Here is a 22370-nt window from a genome sequence, read left to right on the forward strand (position 1 = left end):
CTAGAAAAACAGAAAAATTATCGGAATTAAATAATAATAAACCTCAGGTTATGGCCAAAAACAGACGACAAAGTACTCGTAACTTTATATATGCACACAAAAAACAATATGTTAGCCAAGGATTTTAGAAATAGGATCCATCTTCTTCTTGGATACTGTGTTTTACTCGATACATTGGACACGAGTGCCGTGGTTTAGTTAGTAATACGGTAAGGCCGCGATAGCCGGAGGGATGCGGGTTCGAATCTACCATCATCATGAACCCACTACCGGCCGACTGCAGGGCACGGGTCTCCTCCCACAGTAAAAGGGGTTTCGGTAGTAGAAAGAAATATTTCATTTGTTAAAGTAAAAATGTGTGGAAATGGAGCTGGCTCAGTATAGCTGCATACTAAAAAAAAAGCGCAGCACTGGTTTTCAGCCAGCCCCTTATGTAGTCTAGTAGTCCACCTCACTGGCCCAGTGCGGTTTGGCTTCACACCCCTTTGAGAACATTATGGAGAACTGAACATGGCCCCCCGAAAGTAAGGCTGAGTAAGTTCACCGCTTCAATGCATTAATATCCTACTCAATATGTAAGTGTGGATGTTTGTTACTCAATCACGCAAAAACGTCTGAACGAACGGATTTGGCTGGTCTTTGACATGTAAAATAACAAACCTTTATTTTGGGATAAGTAGCCTATGCCACTTTTCTGCAAACATCTTTTTCCTACGGGAAAACACGTTTAGAGCGTGTTAACCGAAATACTTATATATAAATATTGCAATTCTACCATATTAAATACGTAATAGCTAAAACGCAAAACTGCAGTTCTTTTTCTCTATTAGACCGCAAGCGATAACACGGTTGTAAATTTTATTCCGATCTTTATTACTCAATTCTGAAGTCCACGCAGACGAAGTCGCGAGCAGAAGCTAATGACATATAAATATCAGATAGGTTTTAATTGTCTTACCAATAAAACCAGAAAGGCGACTGCAGTAAAACAAGATAGAGTACGACACGACATTTTGAGAGCTGATGCTGTTGTCTTCTGCTGGACAGAGCGCGGCGTCGCTCGTTTTATACGCCATCTTTCATACAGATGTTAATTGTATTGGAACATTGTTTGTTATATTCTCTACTAGCTGTTCCCCGCGGTTTCACACACTGTGATGTGGGTCGTAGAGAAATGTAGTAGTGGCTAAGCAGATACCTTACTCACAGGCGACCTCCCGGGCGCAGTGGTGAGCGCTGTGGATTTAGGTGGGAGATCCCGAGTTTGATTCCCGGCGGGGTAAATTTATAAAAGAGGCATAACAATCGTATTTTACTTCAATTAAGCATAGCTTATGTTACTTCTGAATAAAATACTCAAGATATGGTTCAAATCGGTCCAGTTCGAAGCTTATTTAGGACAAATAAACCAACAAACCAAAATCTTTCCTCTTTATTTTATTAATATATAGATTAATATGAAATTTGTATTAGCATAACATGTGCGACGTCGGCCCTTGAGCTAGTTCACATAACGGGCTTTACAATTGAAGAAGCCTCCTTTGTACGTAATACATTATCTGCATTAATATTATAAGCAGAGTTTGTGAGGTTGTCGCGGGGGACTTCGCTCTAACACAAGGCAGGATGGGTGCAGCCTAGAGTAGGCATATACATTGTATTTAATTTGTATTGGTAAAACTTACAGCTACTAACAGAAGGTTCCATCTTAAAGAAGGAATTTTATGTTATTTTAAGGATCGAAAGTAACCTATTTTACTCTCTATCCTTTCAACTAACTCTATGCCTAAAATATAATCGATTATTAATAATTGATATTTAAATTGTTTAAATTAAAAAACGCACATGACTCTGAAAAGTTGGAGGTTCGTGCCGGGATCGAACTCGGTCCCCCGAAAAGAAAGGCAATATTATGATATAATTATGGATTATAGTATTAACATCAAGCCTTATTTTAGAGGCTCTCATTGTGAACAAGGGTCCCTTATAGGTTAGCTGCGTCCGTCTGCCCTTCGACGGCTAAGTTCTAGGAAGCTGTGTGATGGTTGGATACAGATCACGCTGTTATAAAAAAATTACGACAAACTAGAACCGACTTTGTTATAAAACTCAAAAGCGACTGCTTAACTAAAAATAAATGCTTTCTACAACATTTTAAGTCGGTGCCAAGTAAAATGTAGAACGTTACTATTTATAAATCATATACTTCGTATACCTTCTTATTTCAAAGCAAGAAAAATGCCAATTGTTTCTACATTTTACTTGGCAACGACTTAAAAATATGTTGTAGAAAGCATTTATTAAAATAAAAAGTCGCTTCTTATTTTCCAAAAAATATTTTTTCACACTTTTTGGTAGGTTTGCGATCATATCTAAGTAATAATAGCTGAATGTCAATAATCATAATCTTGATTATTGAAAACTACACGGGAAGTATACCGTCTCCAACAAAAATATATGTTTTGAAATCTGTTCATAAATCACAGAGTTCTGAGCTAACAAACATACAAAAAAAATCAACCGATTTGAGAACATATTTACTTATTATAAAACAAACTTTTTTTTCGAAGGATAGTTCTTTCATAATAATAGGCGGGGAAAGTTTTTTTCGCATTTTATATGAAAACTCAGTACATTTTTTTTTCAAAGTTTATTTACTTTTTTTATGTGACTTTTTGCCTTCTTTAAGATCCTATTACTTTAGATATTTCGATAAAAAAGTAGTTTTAGCAGGCTCCTAACTGTTGTTAATCTCACACTGCATAGAATATTCTGAAGACCGAACCAGGGGAAAATCTGAATGTCAACGTTATAAGGCGGATGCATAAGTACCTCCCAGCCAAACTCTTTTAATTTTTGCTCTAAATAGTGGCTGTGGCTGTGAATCCATATATAGGTACATATGTTATTTTTATAGAAATAAATCCTACCGTCGCAAGGTCCTACAGCTACGACATGAAGTGGATATTACATACATAGAGAGTAACAAAATGTAGCTTTATTTTGTCGAACGAACATAGCGGTTTTATTTTTTATTGAGTAGGTGGGCCTTTAATAATAACTTTTCAAATAATTAGTTTTTAGAGTAAATTGTTTTTTTTAATTCTTACATAAATAATAAATATATTAACTGCCTATACTTAAATAAAATGGTAACGGATCAAAATTCTGTACATTTTCGGTAAGTCGTATCATAAACTTCGCACGATTTGAGTAATAAGTTTGAATATTGTACCTCTCAATACCCGTTACTGAAATAAAATATTCTTCCCAAAATGGTGAAAACAGCGTGAAAACAGTGTGAGTAAAACAGCACTCGGTTCGGTTTACAACAAATTGTCTATAGCTATTAAAGATTAGCTATTTTTGAAATTCAAGGCAAAATTACGTGACTGGTTGGTTGATAAATGGATAATAAAATATAATTATTAGTTAAGTTATTTTTTAATTGACATTCCATGTTATACACTATCATTTATTATTTTTCTTTTTTTTTTAATTATTAACAATGCTTAAAAATAAATTAAAAAACACTATTAAAAATTAAAAAAAAAAATAATTGAATGCCCAAGCAACCGGTGGTCAGGGAGGGAGGTCACCTCCAGAGTGAGGAACCTCCTCACAATACGCGCCATTTCAAGGACTTCTTCTGTACCTATCTTCTTGATCCAACAACCAAGCGAAAGACCATTGACTGAAACGACGATCGGAACAACAACGGTCGACGTAACATTCCATGTTTATTTACATACAATAAAATTAATGAAATTTTATTATATTCAGCCGACTATTTTGATTATTTTCATTTTGTTTATTTTGATGTTTTTTTTAGTTATTACATAAATAAGTTTGTTATGGCTAAACATGTATACCTTCAATGTTTTATGCAAATAAAAGAATTTGAATTTGAATTTTGAATTTGAAATGAACTCAAATTCATACTACAAGGTATGGTAGGTATGGTACATAGGATACTTTTTATTCCGAAATTAAAAGTGTTTGAATATTTATTTTTGTACTGAATAAGTTATACTATCAGTTTAGTTTTACTCAAATTTCGTGTAGATCTGATGAATATAATTGGAGATACGAGACAGAACTCCTCAGCGGACAACAGAAAATCCCTCACTTAACGCTTAACGATACTGAATACATAAAGTGTTGCCACATTTATGAAGACTTCAGGGCTCGGACTGAATGTTAAGAGCAATGTTAGAAGTCAACTAACGTTCACTATTATTTATTAGTGATGCTAGCTGAGAGTGATGGATACCAAATTATCTTTCAAACTGCTAATGACGGGCACCCATCCATTTACTGTCTTGGATAAACGTTGCTTACCCAGCGTGTAAGTATGTATGTTTTCAAGCCACACATTAGTAATGCAGTCGTTTATTTTAGGTAATTCAAATAAAGCGAAACGAGAGTAGGTCCTGGGCACGGGCATTAGCGATCGGCAATGTTTACGTGATTGAAGGTTTCAAATAGTGCATGATTAAAGCTCCAAGAGCAAGAACACACTTTTTATTCGCCCACAACTCAGTCGTTTGTTTAAATACGTAGAAATACTATATGTACTTAATACCATAGGATTGAATTTTTGGCACTTCCAATACGATTGGAAAACTTTACGTTTTGCATCTGATTTATTGAGGTAGGATTAGACTACGTAGTAATGCGTTTCCCTGTAATTTACGCGGGCAATTCCGCAGGACACATCTAGATTTATAAAGCAGCATTTGAAGTATTAAGTTGCAGCGTTTGAAATAAAGCCGTTTGTAATATAGACCACGGGACAAGTGCCTCTTAAATCAGCTAAGTTGATAACCTATGAAATAGTCAATTTTCGAGATAGATTTAAAATAAGAATTGATTTTAAATCTTCTTAGAGCGTTCTTTCCAACGATACGGTATCGTGGATACCCTAAGCTAGTGAGCAATTTGCGTTAAAAAATATTTTGATGCCTTAAGTATTGTACTTCCGCCGCGACCAATCTGCCAATTTACTCGACAATATGAAATTGCTTGCTTGGAAAGACGGAGGGGTAAAGGAAGTCAAATAAAAGCTTGTGACAATGTTTATTGAAACAATTTATAATTTGAATGCATTAATTACCAACAGCAGTGGCGCGACATCCTCTTTGAAACAATTACATACAATTTGTATGTTCGAACATTCGTCTTCATACTTATATAGTTCTACAAAACCTTTAAGTGCGTTCGAACGTTCGATTTAATGTATATTATACAGTTAAATTACATACGTATGTCTATAACGATTTTTAAATCGGATTCAGTATAATGAAACATGATTAAACTTGATTCGATTTAAAAATTGTTTTCTTTTGTTTTTCTTATCTTAAAGCGTATCGTTCTCCGCAACCGGCGCAGTTTCTGAAGATGATTACACCTGCGAAGCAGACAATTGCGTTAGGAGTTCCATTATTACTATTTATTAAGTTATATTATTGTTTTTGCCGACCTCCCAAACAGTCCAGTGCTGGATTAAAAGCCTCTCCCAACCGGAGGGTTTGCACGTAACTACCACGTTGGGCAGACGAGTGGGTGATAGCACGGACGCCGCTTGCCCGCTCTCCGTTATATTCCCTTAAAAGCCTCGCACGACACCCGCGGGAAGAAGCGGTGGTAGCGACTGTACTATGATCCGAAAGCAGATAGCATACTAATAATGCAAGTTTTACTACTGCGTTGTCCGTCTTTCACGCAGCAACAAAACAACGGCTCGGTGATGGAAATAATGTACTAGGGGCGCAGAGCTTCTATAGAGTTAGTATCGGAAGTAGCCAGCCTGCACGCACCCCGCCCGACAGCAGCGACACGATGTCCACGATGGCGTTGAGCTTGTCGATGCAGCGCTCCACCTTGTTGATGATCAGCGCGCCGATGATGTCATTCTCGCCCCTGCGGACCGCAGACAACAATAAAAGAAAAAATAAAAAAAATCATATCAGTGACATTATTCTATCGGACAAAGGCTTTCATTTCATACCAACATTGAGGGAGTTGTGAGAAAAATGTAATCCGCCATTTTGTAGCGGCGTCCATTTTGGACCGATTTTCATTAAACATAGAACATGCCAAACTAATTCACCTTTCAAACAAAAAAAAAAACGATATCAAAACGTAACTAACGTTTTTGCATCACAGTCGAATATGTTTATTTTGCCAAAACAACTTAAGACTAGAATAGAATAGAATAGATGTTTATTTGTATAATAAAAACGTCATTTTCTCATTCATGTCATTTGAATATCAATGACAAATTGACAGCGTACTGCTATGATAAACCCGATGATTATATTAAATATATCAACAAACGATAGTATGTATACTCATTGATAGTGTTTTGAAAATAGAATAATGGCCTTTAGTAGACTGTCAAAGAAAAGCCCGCCATAGATCCTATATCTATGGCGGGTGACGCGAGTTTGACAAGATAGATTGGCGGGAAAGAAAAGTTAGCACCGATTTAAATTATTGAATTGAGAAAAGGAGATTAAGTAAAGTATTGTGGGTAGAACGTTAAAAATTGGGAATAGATGATTTATAATGGAAACGATATACTTAACGAAATATTGTTGTGGCGGAACAAGAGTCGTATATACTGGTGATGGTGTTGAGATAAGTTGTTAAAAGTTGTTGGTACTATGGTTGTACCTGATGTTGCATCAGATAAGTATATCTCATCCTTTGGGTTATTTAGGTATCATATATGTAGCCCTAGCATTATTTTACACAGAAAGTTTAAGTAGCAGAGGCTGCTCTATACAAACAACTTGTTCCAAAACTCCTGATGTCATAAGTGATCATAGTAGTTATGTTTGGCATGTCTTATATATCTTGTATCGACGGGCCTAGCGTTATAACATATGACAATGTTGTAATTGTGTTTATGTCTTGTTTTAATTGATTGAATAATTGAGAAGTATAGTGCAGTATACTCAGTAGATATAGTATTCGCAGTACAGCGAATACTATATCTATCTCTTTTCAGTGAAGAGCTCTGAATGTCATAACTTTTTGACGACCTTCCTGGCGCAGCGGTGAGCGCGGTGATTTTAAGTTGGAGGTACCGGGTTCGATTTTGAAATTTATAAATTTTACTTTGCTCTGGTATGGTGGGAGGCTTCGGCCGTGGCTAGTTACCACCCAACAGGTGAAGACGTACCACTAAGCGATTTAGTGTAACGGTGATTAGGGTTCCGACTGCCATACTCCTAACAGGTTAGCCCGCTACCATCTTAGACTGCATCACTTACCACCAGTGAGATTGCAGTCAAGGACTAACTTGTAGAGGAATAAAAAAAACTTACACTTGACACTGGACACAGGAAATTATCTGAAAGAAAAATTAAAAAGTCAGAATAATTTTATTTTATTTACTTTGTAGTTTGTAGAGTAGAATAATGATTTATTTGACATTTAAAGTATATTTTATTCATAGCATAATTTTCTATGTGACACTTATATTTAAATCAGAAATCGTCATTGTTTTTCACATAAATATAATTCGATTTTCCCTCTCAGTATATGTATACTGAATGGAATTATATTTCTACCTCAACACCCATAGCTAGTTTTTATGATATTGTCTCACCCATAGAGGCAGCGGGCACAGTGAAGAAAACAATTTAAAATTTTTAGTCTTTTTTTTTGTTTCTGTGTGTTTTGGTCAAATTTTGGGAGAAACAGGACAATGTTTTGCAAAATGGGCTATTCAAATATATGACAAGAATAAACAGGACAATTATTTAATAATATAATTTCTACTAATATTATTCCTGTTATTATATTAAGGATTACATGTATGATAAAAAAGCTTGGGTATGAATTGCTCTAACTTCATAGCTTAACATTAACTAGACTGTGAGATGGTAATAACAAAAAAACCTGGCTAAGTTTGTTGTGGGCTCTTCTTAGAGCAGGGCGCGTTTGGAACCCTCCTAGCCTTAGTTTTAAGTTAACGAATGCAGTTATCAGTTAAATATTATTGAATGTATGAACGCATAAGTGCCTGTGATAAGGTCTACATGAATAAAACATTTTTTAATATGAATTTTGAATTTGAATTTGAATTCATTAACATAACTCGGCACAGCAATCGTGCAATATCTGTAGGATAGTGTCATGATATCCCCAAGAGATGTTGACTTCGGAAACTTTTTATTCTGTAAACAATTTGTTAAAGTTCCCGCAGGAATATAAAAATAAACTTCGTTAGCAAATATTATAATTGCGAAAGTGTGTGTTGCTTTGTTTGTTTGTATAATCCTGTGTGCGATTTCCTGGTATAAAAAGTAGTCCATGATACTCTCGGTCCTTTCAACTAACCCTTTGCCAAAGGTCAAGTCGATTGGTTGCTTAGTTCGGGCGAGAAGGAAGGACAAACAAACAAACACACCTTCGCATTTATAACACGAAGTACTTAAGTACTAAAGATGAAATAATTGAAGCTTGCATCTGGATGTACAAACTCGCAATGCTACATCTGTGATCTCTTACCATCAGTAAAATTGCCACTAATAATATGAGGGGAGGGAGCCTTGACACGAGACGATGCGGCGACGACATGTTCACGACTCCGTGCGAGCTCCGAGACGACTTGTACGATCGAACTTGCAACAGCCTTTTATATGACTTGCCGACAATTGGTATTGTCTGCGCGTATCATAAGGCAGACCACACGTTGGCTGCTATTGCTTGGACAACAGCCACCGGTAGATACCTTTAGTAATTTTTATTCCACCACAAGTTAGCCCTTGACAGCAATCTCACCTGTTGGTAAGTGACGATGCAGTTTAAGATGGTAGCAGGCTAACCTGTTAGAGAATATGGCAGTTATATTAAACCAATATCGTACCAAAATGCTAAATTGTTTAGAGGCACGTTAAACCGAGGCAATCCTTTTGTCGGTAGGGTGGTAACTGGCCGCGGCCCGAGCCATAGAAAAATCTGAAATTATAAATTTCCAAATTGTCCGCTGTCTTAATCGAACCAGGAAACTCCGCAAAAAAAACATACTAAACCAGTGTAAATTATGCACTTCCGCAACGTTACGTCAGCTTCGTAATAGCCTAAAAGCAGTTAAAGTGATAGTAGCTAACATGCGGTAGGCCTTTTATATTATTATGTATTGCATTTAATACAGTCTTATACGAGTTGCACGCGTCATGTCAAAACAACGACGTCTTGTAAACTTTTTTATAGTAATTTTTGTCCATAATTATGCAAAAATGCAAAAATTTGTCTGTTTCATTGTTTGTTTGTTTGTTCACTACGTTCGATTCACCAATTGCATTGATCATGATGAAATTTATCGTGTGAGTGGCTCTGCCCTACTAATAAAATGTAAAATAAATAATAAAATATGTGTGTATAAATAACATATGTATAATATATTAGCGGACCCCATCGCCATCTGTCGGACTGTTTTGTGAATCTAAACGCATACCAAAAAAATCATTCAAATCGGTCCGGTCGGAGGATTTCAGTGACATACATTATATATATATTTCTTGTGTGCGTGACACAAGAAATATATATATAAAGATTGTGCCACCTAAAACTGTCGGCCGATTAGCGCAGTGGGCAGCGACCCTGCTTTCTGGGTCTAAAGCAGTGGGATCTATTCCCACAACTGCAAAATGTTTCTGTGATAAACATTTATGTTTTTCAGTGTGTGGGTGTTTATATCTATATTATGTATATTAATCACAAAAATATTCATCAGTTATCTTAGTACCCATAACACAAGCTACGCTTACTTTGGGGCTAGACAGCGTTGTGTTCATTGTCGTAGTGGTATATATATAAATTTTATATTAATTTATAGCATTTTCTTTCAATGATAAGGTCACAAAATTGTACCGTCTACTTTATCTTCCTTCTACTCTATTGTATTTTCTCTGTGCTGTACAATAAAGGTTATTCACTCTTTTTGCGTTAGACCGTACATATTTTAATGACAAAGTGTATGCACACTGAACAAAACTAATAAAGTTTGGATATACAGCCTGTTCGGTTGTTAGCTCTCTTTTCATGTGGCGTGACTTTAATAAATTTTGAAGACAATAACTGCAATATTGTTTAAGCTTTACTCTTCAGTTACCTTGCTCTAGTTAGTGCGCGCGTCGTGAGTGCGAAGCGAAGCTAATGCGAGGCTGTCACCGTATTCACGTTCTTGTGACAATTCTTCTTCTATAATGCGAATTATTATATGTGAAATGTAAGGCGAGGTTACCATACAATTATAAGGTTACTAGAAGATAATTTACGAAGCGGAATGAAACGTGTGTTAACGTAGAGATTGTAATTTGGAAAATTAAACCAAAATAAATTAACTACTATAAGGGTATATCATGAATGATATACCCTTATAGTAGTTCGTTTTCGCAATTCCGCAAAGTTATACTTGCTTTTATCAAATTGCAAAAGCAAAAGCAAATTGTAAAGGCTTGATAAAACAAAAAAAGGGCTACTTCCAACTTGCTTTTCTTACTGGCCTCTTGGTAGAATCGTAGACAGTAGTAGACTTATCACAAATATGAATGTTAGGACTAAAACGACCCCTCGATCGCGAACTAGCCAATACTGTACATTGTACAGCGACATCAATCGGACGTTAACTCAAACATTATAAATTTAGTTTCAGTGAACCAATAAAAGATGGCGCTGATAAAAACACTATAGGCGACGACAGGCGATCCCTGCTTGATACTACGATACTTTCACGAAGTCGTCACGTCCCCGCTCCCGGAAATTTCGCCAAGGGTGCGGGAGGATAGGAGGGCGAGGGGTGCGGAGTGCGTGCAGGCTTCAGCCACGCTCCGGCGGAACACTTCAGTAGTGGCGCGACGGTCGAAGCGCGCGGACGTGTGTAGTGCTTGTGTTTACCCCTCCAATCGTATTACGGTGAGTATTACGAAACAAGAGGATTTTAAAGCTAGTTAAACCAAAATCTAATTTTATGATTCCATATCAAAATAAGCCTAAAATTAACACTAGTTTCATTCATAAGCATTTATGATTATTGTTAGGTGATGGTGATAATTAGTGGTTCATTTAACGAAAGCTCCGAGGATGAGCTAGTTTAACGAAAATATAATATTATGATTCTATATAATGAGTCAAAAAAGACACTTGTTTCATGTATAATCGTTCATACCTAATAAACATTTATTTATTGCTATTTGGTGATGCTCATAACGTAAGCTTAAAACTGAAGCTACGAGAGATCCGAACGTATCCAGAAGAAGTCCAAAACAAATTGAGTCGGGCATTGTTTACATTATCGTCTCACATCTGTCACATAAAGCTGATTAGCTTTATAGTTAGAACAATTCATACCTTACCTTTGTTAGTGTTCTGTAGGTTTAAGTTTTATAAAACTTTGAACTTATTAGGCGATTTACGGAGAAAGGCGAAAGTTACGGAGAAAGGCGAAAGTTACGGAGACAAACACATAAGAGCAAGGGGGTACAATGAAGGTACAAGATGTCAGTCGGTAGTTTATTAATTATTATAAAACAGTGCCTAAAAATGCTTTGTAAACTCAACAACTCCTTATGATACTCCGTGGTCTGTGTTGTATCCATTGAATCTATATATATAAAAATTAATTTCTGCTCGTTAGTCTCACAAACCTCGAGAACGGATTGCCCGATTTGGCCAATTTATGTCTTGAAATATTTGTGGGAGTCTAGGGAAGGTTTGACGACAATAATATATTAATAATTCTTCTCTAAGTCCTCCTAAAAATCTGGACCGTTTTTGATGTGATTTTGTGTGTATATTTCAATGGGTTCCCGGATAGTTTGTAAACACAATTGATCCCGGGCAGGACGACCTCTGCCGAGTCTAATGGTCTTATATACATTGTTCCTAAAACTAACACCTGAAGGTTGCCTCGGATTATAAACATTATTTATCTGTGGTTATAAAAACTAGATGATGTCAGTAATTTTGTAATTTCGTCTGTGTACAATTTCTGACAAGCATTGCCTTATAGAAAATTCCCGCGGTGTCTTGGCCCGTATACAGAAAGCAAGCTACACGTGAAGGAAAAGCAAATAAAACTGGAAACACCATATTTATCGATAATCTGGAAAAAACAAAATCATTTCTACAAAATTTTCCCCTTCCGGGCTAAAATCTTCTGGAATCAAACTTCCCCTGCCTAGTTCTCTTAAAGGTGGAATTAAAAAAATCCTTTCTTTGTGTTACACCTCTAGTGTACATTTATTATCTCAACATTTAAAAAGCTTGACGGGTTTCAAACGGTTACGTTCAGTTGTTTAGGGTTTAGGTTGTCGGTCCGGCAGTTAGAACAGAGTCTTATTTCTGTTCATTTCTTTCATTTTTTCACCAAACTAAATATGTTTATATCCTCCATGTAGTAAGTTTTAGATTTTAAGATGGCCGATACAAACAATTGTTGTTTATTAATGAGATCTCAGACTCAGATAAACTAACTATCTTTATGTGAGATAGAGAGAAATCAACGTTTAATCGCTCACTGACTTTTTTCACTTTTAAAACAATTGAATTGATTAAAAACACGCATTTAATCCTGTGTTAGGAAGGAATTGGAAGTCCGCGAAACTAATTCTCGGACAGCCTACAAATACGAAGATTTTTTTTAAATGTTTCAACGTATTTGAAAAATCTTTTTGGCAGTAGGATAAAAAATAGCTACGGCCAAAGCCTCCCACCAGATCAGACCATACAAAATTCAGAAATTATTAATTCCCGCAACAGCCGCTGCGGAGTGTGAACTCGGGACCTCCCATTAAAAATCAAAGCGCTCACCGCCGCGCCAGGGAGGTCGTCAAAGTATCGATTTACGATGTTCCTACATATTTTCCCAATGCTGTGGTTGCTGATAAATATTCATTGTTTGGAGCGCACGGATGCCGCGATCTTCGCACCCACACTCGCGCGAGGTGCTGCCGGAGGGGCAGAAATACGGTCGCGTGAGGTTATTGATCAGCAGCCGGCGGCGGGTCAGCAAATCCAATTATTCGGGAACTGACGCCGCTATCGACGACTCGCTTTACTGCTTGTCTATTTGATCACTATTCGGAAGAATTTCACAACTAACACGCAAGGACAACGAAATAAAAGTAGCTCAAACAATTATTATTGGTCAAATTTGATTGGATTGGTGATTTAGAGAGTGCAACTATATAATACTTTAACAAAAGAGATTTTTTTGGAATATTCATTGTACAGATTCAAGAAAAAATTAAACAAATCAGTTTCAAAATTTGTCAGCTAATTGTAGTGTTGCCCAAATGCAAGAACAAGACGAGACTTAGCCAGTCTTGGTCTTGGTCTTGCGCCAATACACCTGGTCTTGGTCTTGGTCTTGGTCTTGCGCTCCCAGTCTTGGTCTTGGTCTTGGTCTTGCAGCAAGAGTCTTGCAAGTCTTGCAATTACCTATTAGTCTATTACTATTTATTAAAGTTTACTTTAAATCTTAGAAAAACGTATTAGAATTGGAACATTGTGAGCTTGAATTAACATAGCCATAGTAAAGATCAAGCAGATTAATAAATAACTGAAGATTTGATAAGAAATTCGAAAAATCAACTGACCTATATGTCGTTTTCCATGGAAGTAACTGTTTCTTTATAAACATTTATGATTTATAAGCTTACATTTGCTAAAACATGTAAAAAAACAAATTAATTACAATAACTTGACTGTATTTTAAAGAACAATACTTATCTGTCTAGAAAGAGATTGAACCCTCAACTTATAAGAAATTTAATAAAAGAGTTTTACGATTTATCATTTATTTGAATAAAGCTGAAGAGTTCGTTTGTATGTTTGATGACAGAAGTTTTAAAATAAATAAATAAATCCTGAACGTCACTATACCTCCAAAGTTACCTTCAAAGTTATTCCTCGTGGACGAAGTCGCGGGCACAGCTAGTAAATACTTACTCTCATCATCTCTCTCAGAGATATTCGAACACTTTTTTGCTATTTTTTCTTGTAAAAACTTAAGAAATATAATGACTAAATGTACAATAATAGTACCTAAGTAATTAGTTTAAAACCATATAAGTAATCAATATTATAATTACTTACTAGAATGAATTATTATGACATCTACTACCTATCCTCACCATTTTATCCTAATCATAATACTACTTGCGTGATCAGTATAATGTATTCATTTTCATTCTAAGCACTCTGAAACTTATTTATTCTTTGGAACACCTGTAGGTAGGTACTCTTAAAATTCGAAATTATTTTGCATGAATAGTGTCAAATGTTATGATTTCGGCGCGGCGGCAACGATTGTTTTAGATTTCAAAAGAAGCCGCCGGCGCGTGTATCATAACCATGTACTTCCGAAAAGCGGCAAATTTCTTTGAGAAGTAAGTACAAAACCTTTGATGCCGCATTATCAAAGTGCCGATGGTTAAAACATAACTATGCATGCACTCAGTTTGATTTTAATAGATATTTTTTTATTCGCTATGTTTATGGTATTAGTCGTAATGCGCATAGGTCCAGTTTTTCATATTCTTTGATATAGTTTTTTGCGTCTCATAGAATTCCTAAGCGTACCTACCTACCTATACACCGAACTGTTACACCTAACTACTCCGTGAAATAGCGCTAAGTCCTAGCTGCAAGACGCAAGAGTCTTGCAGGCTATGTCTTGTTCTTGCTCAAGTCTTGCACGGTCAGTCTTGGTCTTGGTCTTGCTAAAAATACGCGGTCTTGTTCTTGGTCTTGGTCTTGCAAAAACGCAAGAACAAGACCAAGACTGCAAGACCAAGACTGAATTTGGGCAACACTAGCTAATTGGGTGTTTGTACGTATATTATAAGTATTTATGAATATTATTCAAAAATAAATATTCATAACACAAGCTACGCTTACTTTGGGGCTAGATGGCGATGTGAGTATTGCCGTAGTAGGTATATTTATTTATTTATTTGATGAGTAAAAATAATATAGTTTTAAGTTCTCTTGCAAATGAATAGTATACTTTACGGCTCATTGGCGCAGTGGGCAGTGACCCTGCTATCTGATTCCCAGGCTGTAGGTTCGATTGCCACTGGAAAATGTTTGTGTGATGAACATGAATGTTTTTCCGTGTCTGTGTGTTTATTTGTATATTGTATAGTACTTATGTATATTATTCATAAAATATTATCAGTCATCTTAGTACCCATGACACAAGCTGCGCTCACTTCGGGACTAGATGGTGATGTGGGTATTTTCGTAATATCAAATATGTCCTAGAGAGACTCAAGTCTTTAAACCTATATGTTATATGGAAGTTTTAAATACCTACTCTTAAATTAATTATGCTTGCAATTACTAAGTGGTACAGTTGTCACTAGCATGAGCTAATAGTTTAGCGCATTCTGATAAATCAACTTTCATCCCATGTTCAACAAATCTACCTAAATTGCAGTGATGTTACTTGAACAGTATGGGTCTTTGAAATGAATAAAGTTAAAGTTAAACAATCAAATGTAAGAAAGATTTTTCAAGTAGAATATAGATATGGTAGTTAAAGAGAGTGTCGCGTAGTAACATAAACTCCAGTTTTCTTATTAATTACTTGAATTTTATTTATTTATACCCTTTATTTGTACAACGCAAGTCTACAACAAAGTTGAAACTTAAATATTAGGATACAAAAGGCTGCCTTAACGTTTAGCAGCGATATTGACTAGATTAGATCCTAAATTTGTTTTAAATTAGATGAAGAAAGATGATAACTAAAAAAGAAAACAACTATAAAAACTCTTCAGGCTTAGTGATAGAAGTAGGTACATAGAAATGGTTAGATAGATATAATTACTTTCAATTGGGGAAAGAGGAAGCCAGCTCCTCCATTATGCTCAAGACTAAGACTTTAAGTATAACACCCACGGTACTTTCTGAAAACGACATTATTGTTGCAAAAATGTCAAGCAGGTGAAGCGAAATGGAGATGTTATGTGTAGGAAATGGCAAAGTGTGAGCGTTCCTGCGGGAGAACTTCGAGGCCATCTGTGTAATGACGGCAAACTCATATTCTAAACCGCGGCTGGACAATTGGCAGTCTTGCTTAGGGTGGCCATGGTTCTTTGCAAAAATAATGTCACCACATAAAAGTACAGGAAAAAATAAGTTAGGAAATAATGAATAAACCAATTAAGGGTATGATACTCCCGAACAGGTTAGCCCGGTACCACCTTAGATATCATCACTTGCCACCAGGTGAGATTGCAGTCAAGGGCTAACTTGCACAACATTAAAAGTTGTATATCTGCAGCAAGTGCTAGGGCACATGATGAGCTCCTACAACTTATCATGATGAAAACCATCGCCTGAAGAAGAGGCGTTGGTCGCAGAAAGAGTCCTGGCGGAATCGTAATGCAGCTGAATTTTTTCACCTCGTGTAGAATAGACATGATTTTATGCCAATTTTTGCTTGTCGGCGAGACACCCTAAGAAGAAGAATTTCAGTATACAAAAGACTAGTCGCCGAACGGAGGCTCCCAGCGGCCTTATCAGCGGCGACAACGTGACGCTTACACAAAATTTGTAGTGACTTGTTATTAAGATTTCTATGACCCGGGACTATCCGGCGAATGTCTTTAATCTGGCGCCTCTAGGGCGGATCCGCGAGGCGACAAATACCTCGGGGAAAAATTCACGCAATAACAAGTTGAGGGACATTTCCACTGATGTTCGGAATTCATTTTATTGTTCCCGGAGACATTCCGCAGGCGCCGACACTTCTGCTCAGATTAAAAATATAATATGTTGTGCTGTATCTGCCTCGACACGGCCGCGTTTCTAATATTGCTGTGAGCTATGGGCAGTACGTATCACGTCAACATTTAATCATCTGATTGGTTGAGCTTCAAATTATACTTTTAACACTTGCTTTAATTAAACATTACCGACAGCGTTCTTTGATTGAATTGAAAGATAGTAATAGATTTAAAAACTAAATGATCCTCACAAATTAATCGGTCAAATTGCAGTCATCCCATTGCTACGTCATCTTGCCAAGTTTAGGCGTTTTTTTTTGTTAATCACCAGCGATATGATTTTGGATCCATTTCCATGATTTAGAAGATTTAAAAAGCAATCTTCACTCGATCGCATTATGTACACACAGATAACATTACGCAGTTTGATGAGACCGATTAAGCGGCAATTTTAAAAATATATTTTGAAAGCGTGTTTATGGGTACAATAAACGGTGTAAAAAAATTATGGTTCTATTTACGATTTTTTTTGCGACTTTGTGTTAGTTTATAGGTCGTAAATGTAATGGATAGCTTAGAATTATAGCTTAACCAAATTCAGCATGCAAAGGTTTTATCACTTCGCGTGTGCTTGGTGCTTCCAACCGTCTGTTCGTCTAATCACAAATATCATCCCCAGACTATTAATGTTTAGTGAATAAAATAAATTAGCGTACTGCTTCTTTATCAGAATTATCATTAAAGTTTACTGCAGCGTTTCGTCAGTGCTCTTGTTTGTGGCTATGGCTACTGTCATACAATAAAACGTCGTAGCAGAAACTAACTAAAGTTTCAAGTGAGTGAGTGACTTTTTGTTGTGGAGTCGGCTGCCCCACTGCCGCCGCGGTCGCATTAATTGGCCTCTTGAGGCTTTCGGGGAGTCATTTCCCGCTATCTAAATTGGTGCGCTTTAAACTGAACTGCTCTCCAGACGTTCCTCGAACGTACTCTTCACCGAAATAGCCACTGCTTCGGAATAAAAAATAATAGCATTATTCTGTTCCGCATTTTTGTTCCCCTTTATTATGTTTTAAGATAAGATGTTCCTGTTTACGTCCCTAAGGAATAAGGGAGTTGCTTTTTAACAGTATAGCTGACTAAAAATGAAAATTGAACAACATTTTATTCTGAAGGGGCTTTACCTTAATACCTGTACCAAACAAATCTATCAATAGCCTGTAACAGTCCACTGCTGGACTAGAGGCCTCTCCCAACGTAAGGGTTTGCCTGTAACCACCACGCTGATCAGACGCGTTGGTAATCGCAGTAGATGGTAGTAGTACGTTATATTCCCTGAGTCGCCTCGTACGACACCCAGAGGAAGAAGCGAATAATTTTGTTGGTATGGTGCAATTTATATATTGTTTACACCACACAAGTCCTCTAAAATACCCTCCTCTAAAACGTTTATTAATATACGAGTATTGCGAGGCTACTGTTAGTATACCTATTTCTTTAAATTTGGCACGAAAGGATTCGCACAGCTCTTTTTTGTAGTATAAATATAGTTTCTGTATCAGCAGGTCTGTCCCATAACAAGATTCCATACGACATTACACTATGGAAGTATGCAAAATAAACAAGCCTAGCAGTTTCAACATCTGAGCTGAGCTTACCCGCTAGTGTCTCGATACGGGCACCCCACTGTAGAATGGTGGGAGATCCGTGATTCTAAAGTAATGATTGCCCCCTTTACTCTACTTGGTCATTCAGAGGGACAATTGCTAGTCTCGCTATTTGATTGTACTTTACCACAAATGGCAAGTCACTCTTGCAAAAACGGCGCGGAATGATTAGCTAGAATCTCGCTAGAAACGACATTGGCGATTCCTGCTCGAGCATTGTTTACACAAGTCTAAATACAAATGTTACTTACGAGTTCTTGCCTGTCAACATTTAAAAAGAGATGAGTCTCAATTTCGCAACACAACAAATAGCAAATTTTTGGTCTTTAACGAATTAAATAGGATTGACTTGATAGTAAATTATTTAGCCATTTATTGCTACGCGATTGCTGTTGAGGTTTTTTTAGTAATAATTGATGAATGAATCAGATGGCTTCTCTTAAAGTTAGTGGAACCATCGCTTATGCCCGTAAGCCTGTCGCGAGATACGTAATCACCCTGCGGAACACAGCATTGCAGCAATGCTGCTTAGCGGCAGATATAAGCCATTTTGAGGAGTACTATAGGTACTTCCCCAGACGAGCTCTGCCATAAAAATCTCTACTACTACTAGCTCTATTAAATTAAATGCTAATCACCACATCTCGGCCGACACAATGGAGCTCTCGGATGAAAGCAAATATGACAGGCACGTAGGAGTTTTTAATGTCAAAAACCACGGGCAAGGATTTTTCGCAAAGGATAATCGATTCATTAATTCGAAAAACTTTTCCTACGAACTGAAGCCGGCTAAAAGTTTTCACAGCCGCAGGAATCCAGGAATCCTTGCGGATAAAGTTGCTGAATACAGTGTTAGGCGCTGAACTCAGTGAACGGTTGAATGCATACATTCCTACATATCAGTAATATGGAAGTAGAAGCTAAAAAGCTTAGGCAATGTAGCGATGTAGAGTACGCAAAACGCCGCACAAAATGAGATCGTGACCTTTTCCGTGCGATTGCTTACAATGCTTGCCGTTTCATTATCTCTCTCCAATCGCAAGCCCGGCCGTCTCCGGAGACTTTGGTTATGTTACGTACTGATGTGTACTTACTCAAACTTTATCGAATTTATCACAATTTTTTGACACTCTATCACAATTCAGTAGTAGTAGAGATTTTAGTTACAGAACTCGGTCACCAAACCTGCTGCCAAATACCATTGCTGTGTATGAAAGGCGTGATTGCCGGTATAATGAAAGGCAAACATTCTGCGACAAGACTGAGATCAATAATTAAAATTTCTGTACGCATGAGTTTTCATGAAAATATTATGTTCACATGTACAGACACAAGTAAATGATATAGACTCCACGGTTGAGACTGCTCATCTTATACTAAAGGCACTACACACTGGCTATAGTCCCTTACTCTCCCCCGGGGCTGAAAGCGAGATGACGGAGCAATCTTATCCGAGACAATGGCGCGATAGATTGGGGAATCGAGCCTGTTTTTTCCCGTGAATTTGAGAATACGACTGCTCTATGTCATCTTCCTGTTGTTTAAGTGCCGTCTATGTTACTACTTACTAAGCGCTGTTCTTAACAATGACTTCGTACTCATATAAATCCATTGGTACAGACTTTTTAGACCGGCCTTCATTTGCCCTTTATACTATATTATTCCCCAGATCTACAGCTTTCTTCTTTTCCCACATTTGAGTATATCTGTTGACTTTCACTCTCAACTATGGATAAACAACGACTAAAGGCCAAGAAGGTAACTCATTCTTCTTCATGCGATGCCTCTCCGACTAGCGAAGGTTGGCGATCAGCTCCGTTAATTCCTATCTATTTTTGGCGGTGAAATAATTACGCAATAATTTAGAGACGACTATCGAATATTTCGACTAAACTTTCATTTCATATTATGAAGGTGCTAAAAATATTGATCCGTTATAATTTGGGGTCATCTGTATTGGATTTTGAATGATATATATGCATTGCCGTTTTCTTTTTGCCCCCCGCGTTTCGTGTCTGTCTTCAGAGAGATTTCATGTTTTTTAGCATAGTTATGGAAAGCTACTATGTATGGTCATTTAAAACAAAAGTGTAGAATGTAAAGAGATCATCGTGCTTGCACATTCAACATTTCATAGTGAAGCATCATTTTGACGATTGCTAAGAGCTCGCGGCGGCCTCCTCGACTGACGAGCAGCCGTGCTCTGCGCGACGCCGAGTGCTTGTGAACAGTTGCGAACTCTCTATTGAGGGAAACATTGCAAGTCGTACTTAGAAGTGTTCCAAAGTTAAAAAAATACTTTTGTAGTCTGTCTAGTGAGTGACCTATTTTTGATGGCTTCTTGGGGGAAAATCTGTCTTCCAAACCGTTCGCGTTGGTAGAGTTACTACGGAATAATTGACGTTTCAAAAGTGCTTATTTTGTAAGTCTACTTGAAATAAATAAATATACACACATCGCTATCTAATCCCAAAGTAAGCTTGTGTGATGGGTACTAAGACGACTGCTGAAAATTCAAAATTCATTTATTTCAAGTAAGCCTAGTTTATAAGCACTTTTGAAACGTCAAGTCAGTCTGTTTGTCGTGACTCTACCACCGGTTCGGAAGGCAGATTGCACTGAGAAGAAACTCAGCAGATTGCTCTTTTTTAACATCATTTTATAGTTCGACAATCGTTAGAATTTTTCTGTTTTGTGAGAGATGAGAGCGGAGCGGCCTGCTTCCAAGCAGCCTTGTCGTTAAGGAATTCATGAATCTTGTAGTAGTGGTTAAATGTGTTTTAATACATTGTTTAAACTTAGGTAAAGGTAGATCTAATAATACCTTTGGTATCATGTTATAAAAGCATATACGCACAATCCGCTGAATATTTTTATGGATATTAAACATAAATACGTAAAATATACAGATAGAACCCAAGACACTGTAAACCGAACTCACAGCCTTGGACTCAGAAAGCAGGATTACTCATCATTGCGCAAATCAGCCGACCCAGCATTTCGAGTCCTAAGTTCTGGTAAGCAGCCAACAGCGCAAACATCGCCGCGCGGCCGCACCGTCATCTACCACACTCCACTCGCCACTCCACTAACCCTCGCTCGGAAAGCTTTCAATCAATCCCTGATTTATCGCTCTTCACACCACAATCATGCTGTTGACAAAGGGGGGAGCTGCCACTAAAGGAGTAACAGCTCTATCCGTGTTGTTTTAGAGTGCTTTTTTGCATCACTTCTGATTAGTGGTTGCAAAAGGCTGCCGCAAAAACCAAAATATTTTGGTCTGGCTTCCTATAGTTTGGTTTTGATTAGCACTTTTGCTTATCATCGTCATCATATCAACCCTTTACCACTACAGGGCACGGGAATTCTCCCACAGTGAGAAGGGGTTAATTCGCCAACGAATGTTTTCACGAGATATTGATAATATCGGAGAGTGATGGCTTAAAGTGCACTTCGAAGTACGGGGAAGGCACCGCCTGCGCCTTACTCGCGACGGATCATTACGTGATGCCAACGGGCTGTGTTAAGAGTTTTTCTAACGGACAAAATCCGCTATGCTCTAAAACCCTTGCTCTAAAATCTCTATCACTAATGTAGGCCGCGTCTCTCAAATGAGAGATTTTATAAAAGCAGCAGTCTGTGAAGTTGCACTTTGATACGTTGGGGGTGGTGCCAAGCAACCCGTTACTAAAGAGCTGCGTGGTGGGTTTAAGCTCTATATCCCTGCCACATGAGAGATTTTCTGACAAGCTGCGGGTTATATGGGCTGTTATGTAAAAACCTCCATCCTTTACCATCGATTTAGAAGAAGAACATTTTTAATTTGAGTCTAATCTCAACGCTTAACTGTCTCGGTTAAACCCATCGAACCCCTATCGATATTCTCTACACACACACACACACACATATAAATTCGATAGAAACTTCTCGACTTTATATTGCTCAGGAAGTG

The 22370-nt window shown here is 37.3% G+C and overlaps 1 protein-coding gene across 1 annotated transcript in view; it reads left to right on the forward strand.

The window, feature by feature from the left end:
* Positions 1 to 10870: 10870 nt before the first annotated feature.
* Positions 10871 to 22370, forward strand: part of LOC120634715 — a 91606-nt gene continuing 80106 nt past the window's right edge. The window contains exon 1 of the mRNA XM_039905488.1: positions 10871 to 10932. The gene's annotated coding sequence lies outside the window, so the exon portion shown is untranslated. The remainder of the gene's footprint in view (positions 10933 to 22370) is intronic.

This window comes from Pararge aegeria, chromosome 25 (genome assembly GCF_905163445.1).
Source record: "Pararge aegeria chromosome 25, ilParAegt1.1, whole genome shotgun sequence".
NCBI lineage: Eukaryota > Metazoa > Arthropoda > Insecta > Lepidoptera > Nymphalidae > Pararge > Pararge aegeria.